This window comes from Oncorhynchus keta, unplaced genomic scaffold, assembly GCF_023373465.1.
Source record: "Oncorhynchus keta strain PuntledgeMale-10-30-2019 unplaced genomic scaffold, Oket_V2 Un_contig_1216_pilon_pilon, whole genome shotgun sequence".
Lineage (NCBI taxonomy): Eukaryota > Metazoa > Chordata > Actinopteri > Salmoniformes > Salmonidae > Oncorhynchus > Oncorhynchus keta.
The window spans coordinates 65,001-71,157 of record NW_026277781.1 but is presented as its reverse complement, the minus strand read 5'-3'; the positions used below and the strand labels follow the sequence as shown (position 1 = coordinate 71,157).

Below are 6,157 nucleotides of genomic sequence, written 5' to 3'. Positions count from 1 at the left end.
GGGAGGATGAAGAGGGAGGAGAGGAAGTGGGGGCAGCATGCTGCCCGGGAGAGGTGGAAGGGGGGTTTAGGGCTGTGGTAAAGGGTATAGGATAGGGAAAGGTTGGGACTTAGGTATGTAGTTTATGGGTGTATGGAGGGAGAGGGAAGGTGCTCCCCTGAGTGTTTATTTGAGATTTCTTTTGTGTTGTATTTTCAAATGTCTTCTGTTGACTTTATTTGTATTGATGATGGTTTGTTTGAGCAGTAACAAAATATGTTAATCTTCTGTTCTTATCAGGCAGAAGAGAATAAGATATGTAGTTTTTCTGAGTATTAAGGGGGAGGGAGATGGTGTACCCTGAGTATTAATTTTGGATTTCATTTGTATTGTATTTTCAAATGCCTTGAGTTGAGTTTATTTGTATTGATGATGGTTTGTTTGAGAAGTTAGATTATTTATTGTTATTGATGATTTCTTATCAGTTTAATATCTGATACGTCCCCCATCGGGGGACTACATATTAAATGGATTTTTCGAACAGGAGTCGGAAATGGGGCTTGCTCCGTCCGCTCCACGCATCGACCCGGTATTGCAGTACCTCCGGGAACGGTGCAACACTTTTCTCCCGTTGTCAAGGAAAATGCTCATTCGCAAAGCTATGTAAACAGCTAGCTAGCTGCTAGCTAGCTAGCTAGAAAGAAGAGAAGAAGGAAAGAAACATTCAATCAAACTGAAAGAAAGGCGAAGCGCTCTTCAATGGGGTCCCCGTTTCCCGCCATTTTGTTAAAAAAAAAAAAAAAAAAAAAAAAAATTTGGGCCAGGATTGTGTGTGTGTGTGTGTGTGTGTGTGTGTGTGTGTGTGTGTGTGTCTCTCTCTCTCTCTCTCTCTCTGTCGCTGTGTCTCTGTCGCTGTGTCTCTGTCTCTGTGTCTCTGTCTCTGACCTTCTTTTTATCCACAGCCCTGGAAAACTTGGAAGAGTGGCTTCCGGGAGCACCCGCGGGTACCCGGCCTAGAGTGCACAGAGTGTGTGTCGGGCCCCCACCTCTGACTTCCATACGATTCTGGTTTCTCTTCATTACGCACAAGCCTTTCGCCTTTTACTAAAGACTTCCGTGGAGAGGAACACTTACGAGTTCAACGTATTTTTGGAGGGGCTTTGCTTCTTTGCAGAGCCCGCTATCTTGTTTCAAGAGAAATTGACTGACAGACAGAGGTGGGCCAGGATAGTGACTTAAAGATACATTAGCGACTTTTTCCAAAAAACACATGCCAGTGACTGAGTGAGTGAGTGAGTGAGTGAGTGAGTGAGTGAGTGAGTGAGTGACTGAGTGACTGAGTGACTGAGGGAGGGAGGAGCCGCCGGCTTTTGCCTACCCGCTGAGGTCTGTCGAGACCCCCGGGGGCCCGGCGGTTGCAGGGTTCCATTTGTGGGTTATCGCTTCTCGGCCTTTTGGCTCAGATCAAGCTTGGTACTGAGGTGCCCCAGAGCCCGCTGAGTCAAAAGGTCGAAGGTAGGATAGGTAGGAGAGGAAAATTTGTTTTTTTCCCTCCGTTTTTCAGTTTTCCTTTTTGGGCTTCTTTTTATTGAAGAGAGCTAAATTTTGGTTGTTCAAGATGGAGCAGACAAGGACAAATCGGTCGGTTCCTGGGATCGGATTAGCAAACACGGTGAGGTTTGCCTGGACAGACAAGGCGATGGAAGCATGGGGGAGAGAGACGTTTGGAAGAAGCATTTTAATCGGGTGCCTTGGATTGAAGGTGAGGGAAGTCTTGTGCCTGCAAGGAAACCCAAACGAGAATGCTTTTGATGTGACTTTTTATACAGAAGAAAAACATGATGGAATTTTGAAGATGGTGAAGGAAGGAAAAGGAGAAGGACCCCTGTGTCATTACACGGTGACCAGCCTGGCAAAGAACAATTTCAGGGTGGTCACCGTAACAATGTACAATCCGCACGTCAAGGATGAGGAGGTGAGGGCCTTTCTGGGGAGTTACATGGACAATGTCTCCTCAGCGAGGTACCTCAGGGACTCCCTGGGTTTCTGGAACGGAAAGAGAGGTTTCCAGGCGTTACTCAGGGAGTCCCCGAAGAGTGTGGATGGCTACCTCCATCCTCCGGCGATGTTCTCCCTGGGGGCTGACAGGGGAACACTCTACTATGCACGTCAGCCCCCGTTCTGCAGGCGTTGTATGGCCTACGGCCATACCCTGGCCTCGTGCAGCGACAGGAGGTGTCGATTTTGTGGATCGGAAGAGCACGAGGCCAGGGAGTGTGACGAGCCCAAGGCTTGCCACGGGTGTGGCTCGAGAGAACACCTGTGGCGTGATTGCCCGTCTCGTCACAGGTCATACGCGTCTGCAGCTGGGGGGGGAGCGGGGGATGGGGGGAGGAAAGAAAGGGCGAGTGCGGATTGTACGGATGGCACAGGGGAAAAGAAGAAGCAGGAAGAGGATGGGAAGAAGCAAGAGGCGAGAGGAAAGAGGCGGGAAGAAGAAAAGAAGGGAAAAGAAGAGAAGAAAAAGAAGATGGAAAAACGTGAAGGAGGGGAGAAGGGAACGGTGACGGAGACAGAGGGAGGGGAGGGGTTGGGAGGGGGAGATGGAGGGAGGGAGTGGGGGGACAGCCTGCCGGGTTTCCTCGAGGACGAGACGAGGGATTTGGTGGGGGAGGTGGCGGGGAAGGGACGTTGTGTCTCCCCGCTACCTCCTTCACCAAAGAAGAAAGGGATGAAGAGGGGGAGCTTGGCAGGAGGTGAGGGGGAGGGGGGTGTGGAGGGGGAGGGGGGGGCTAAGAGAGTGGCGGGGGGAGGGTAAATTGGCCTCCCTGTTTGCCTCATCCTCTTATATTTTGGTGGATGAATCCAGTGAGGGGTCGGTGGGCTGTTCGCTAGAGGGATCCCAGCTCCTGTTGGGGGAGCTGGGGTCCCCTGCGAGCAGCCCCGAGGCAAACAGGGAGGAGGGGGGGATGGAGGGAGGGGGGGGACGACCAAATACACTTCCTGGGTCATGGGTTGGGGTGATGGAGGAGGACGGGGGGGCGTCAGGAGTGGAGAGGACGTCCCCGCCGGTGGAGATGGACCAGGGGAGCATCGGGTGAGTCTCCTGTCTTTTCTTTGGTTTTGGGTTTATTTGTTGAGGGTTTGTTGTTAATTTAAAAAAAATGAATATTTCTGTAAAATTGTTTAGTTTAAATGTAAGGGGGTTGAGGGATTGTGTCAAAAGGAGGGCGGTGTTTAGTTTTTTAGAGGGTGTGGGTTTTGATTTTTGTTTTTTACAGGAGGTTCACCTGAGGGATGGTGGGGATGTACGTAGATTTAGAAGGGAGTGGGATAAGGGGGAGTCATTTTGGAGCATAGGAGGGGTGCACTCAACAGGAGTAGGGATTTTGTGTGGGCATAGAGAGGTTAAGGTAGAGAACACTTTCGTTATAATGCAGGGTAGAGTATTGGGGATAGATGTTAAGTATAGAGAAGCTAGATATAGGTTAATTGGGGTGTATGGGCCACAGGTGGCGGCAGACAGGAGGGAGATGGTGGACTGTCTGGCGCCCCTGTGTGTTACAAACAGGCACTTGGTGATAGGAGGGGACTTTAATATAGATCTAGGGGTAGGCGGTGACAGCAGTGCAGGTGCCATCTCTGGGCTAATGGCTTGCCATGGTCTGGTTGATGGTGGTCTGCACACTACTCCGGCATTGGTTGGTCCTACATGGCGCAACTCCAGGGGGGTTGCGCGGAGGCTCGACTACATTTTTATATCCAGGTCTTTGGGTCAGTTGTCTGGGCGGCTGTTGCCTGTGTTCTTTACGGATCACGACGGGGTGTTCCTGCAGGTGGGGTCGCCAGTCTGCCTCTTCGGTAGGGGGTACTGGAAGTTAGATCGGGATATACTGGAGGAGCAGGCTTTCGTTGACGCATTTTTTGTTTCTTTCGGAGGCTTGACGGCCTCCGGTCCATGTGCGAGGGGGTGTTAGAGTGGTGGGATTTAGTTAAGGTGAGGATAAGGGCTTTTATAATAGGATATTGTAGAAGGAAAAAAAGGGAGGAAAGGAGGGAGGTGGATCGTATCCAAAGGTTAATCGAACTCGAGTACGAGGCAGGCAACCTCGGCGGGTCGATTGATTGGGAGAGATTCTCAGCCCTAAAGGCGCAGCTCAGGGAGCTGCAGGAGCAGAAGGCTCGAGCTTTCCTAGAGCGTGCGCATAATGGCTTTTTAGAACATAATGAGACTTGTTCCGCTATGTTCTTTAAGTCGGTTAGGGCTAGGCAGAGTAGGAAGGTAATGCATGGCGTTAGGGAAGAAGATGGTAGTATAGTAAGTAAACCAGAGGAAATGGTCAGGGTGACAACTGATCATTTCCGAGGTTTATTTAAGGAAAGGGAAATAGATGTAGAGCAGGGAAATGTGTTTCTAGAACACTTGTCCCGGCGGTTGCCAGAGGACATTAGAGACGTGATGGAGGCCCAGATCTCATTAGAAGAGGTTGAGAGCGCTCTTAGGAGGATGGGTAAAGGGAAGGTGCCTGGGATGGATGGGCTGCCGGCCGAGTTTTACCTCAAGTTTTGGGGTATACTTGGTCCAGTGGTCCTCGAAGTCTTGAAGGCCATCCTTGAGACGGGGGTCCCGGGGGGATCAATGGCTGTTGGTGTGCTGTCACTTCTTTATAAGAAGGGGGAAGCAACTGACCTTGGCAACTGGCGGCCGTTGACCATGCTGTGTGTAGACTACAAGATTCTTGCAAAGGTTTTAGCAGACCGGTTGCGCACAGCCCTTCCCTACGTCGTCCATGAGGATCAGACGTGCGGGGTAGAGGGCCGCTCAATAAGATGGAACCTACAGTTGATCAGGGACTCCATCGCCTGGGTTGAAGATAGAGGGCTGCCTTTAATGGTAGCAGCGCTAGATCAGGCGAAAGCCTTTGATCGCGTGAATAGATCCTTTCTATTCAGGGTCTTAGGTAGATTAGGATTTGGGGAGAAGTTTATAGGATGGATCCGTACATTATATGTCGGAGCGGGGTGTCGAGTCAGTGTAAATAGTCACTTAGGTGACGTTTTTGACCTCTCATCTGGGGTCAGGCAGGGATGCCCACTCTCGGCCCTCCTCTTTGTACTGTACATGGAGCCTCTGGGGGCTGCCATTAGGGCAGACACAGGGGTGGAGGGCTTGTTGATCCCTGGAAGCGGTGGGCTGCGTGTTAAGATGACGCAGTACGCCGACGACACTTCCTTGCTGTTATGTAAGGACTCGTGCCTGACAAGGTCCCTTGCCATCATTGGGGATTTCACCCAAGCGTCGGGGGCGGTTCTGAATCATGCAAAGTCTTCCGTTAAGTTTTTCGGAAGATGGCGCGGTAGGACGGATGTGCCCGGGGGGTTATCTCTATGTGAGGGGGCCCTGAGGATTCTCGGGGTCCATTTTGAGACCTCCGGCTCAGCGACGCTGAACTGGAACATGGGTATCGCAGTGGTACAGAGGAAGCTAGCAATGTGGAAGGCTAGGTCTTTGTCTTTTATAGGTAAGGTCCTGGTCCTAAAGGTGGATGTATTGCCATCTCTTTTGTATTTGGCGTACATCTACCCATTGCCGGCTTGTCTGAGAAAGTCTCTAGTGAGGCTTGTGTTTCAGTTCATGTGGGGTGGCAGGTACGAGTGGGTCGCCAGGGCGCGCATGCTCTGTCCCATCGGGGAGGGAGGTAGGGGGGTACCACATCTCCCCCTCAAGCTGGACGCCATTTTTGTTTCTTTCCTGTTGACGGAGCTTGCTCGTCCGGTTATACACCCGTCCGGTTACCTCCTGCGGGTGTTCTTCTCGTATCAGGCGAGAAGCGTAATGGTGTGGTCTAACGCGGGGTCCTCGGGCGGAACAGCTGCCGTGGCACTTTGGCCATGCGGCCAAGTGGCTACGTGCGCACCCCGAGGTTGAAGTTGCCCGAGTAGGTTTAGATCACAGGCACCTGTACGAGGAGGTCAGACAGGCAGGGAGTCCTGCGCCTGTAGCGGGCATCTCGTCAGTGGTCTGGGAGGGAGTGCAGGCGCGGGGCCTGGACAACAGGCTCAAGGACCTGAATTGGTTGGGCCTCCATAAGTGCTTGCCGGTACGTGCCATTATGTACCGGCATAGTTTGTCGCGATCCCCCACCTGTCCAAGATCTGCTTGTGGCAGGGAGGAGAC

The 6,157-nt window shown here is 51.8% G+C and overlaps 1 non-coding gene and 1 pseudogene across 1 annotated transcript; both read left to right on the top strand.

The window, feature by feature from the left end:
- Positions 1 to 432: 432 nt before the first annotated feature.
- LOC127917811 (uncharacterized) lies at positions 433 to 602 on the top strand (annotated as a pseudogene).
- Positions 603 to 1,039: 437 nt separating this feature from the next.
- LOC127917814 (U5 spliceosomal RNA) lies at positions 1,040 to 1,156 on the top strand. The gene has a single exon (XR_008097748.1). It is a non-coding gene; the product is annotated as a U5 spliceosomal RNA (small nuclear RNA).
- Positions 1,157 to 6,157: the final 5,001 nt, after the last annotated feature.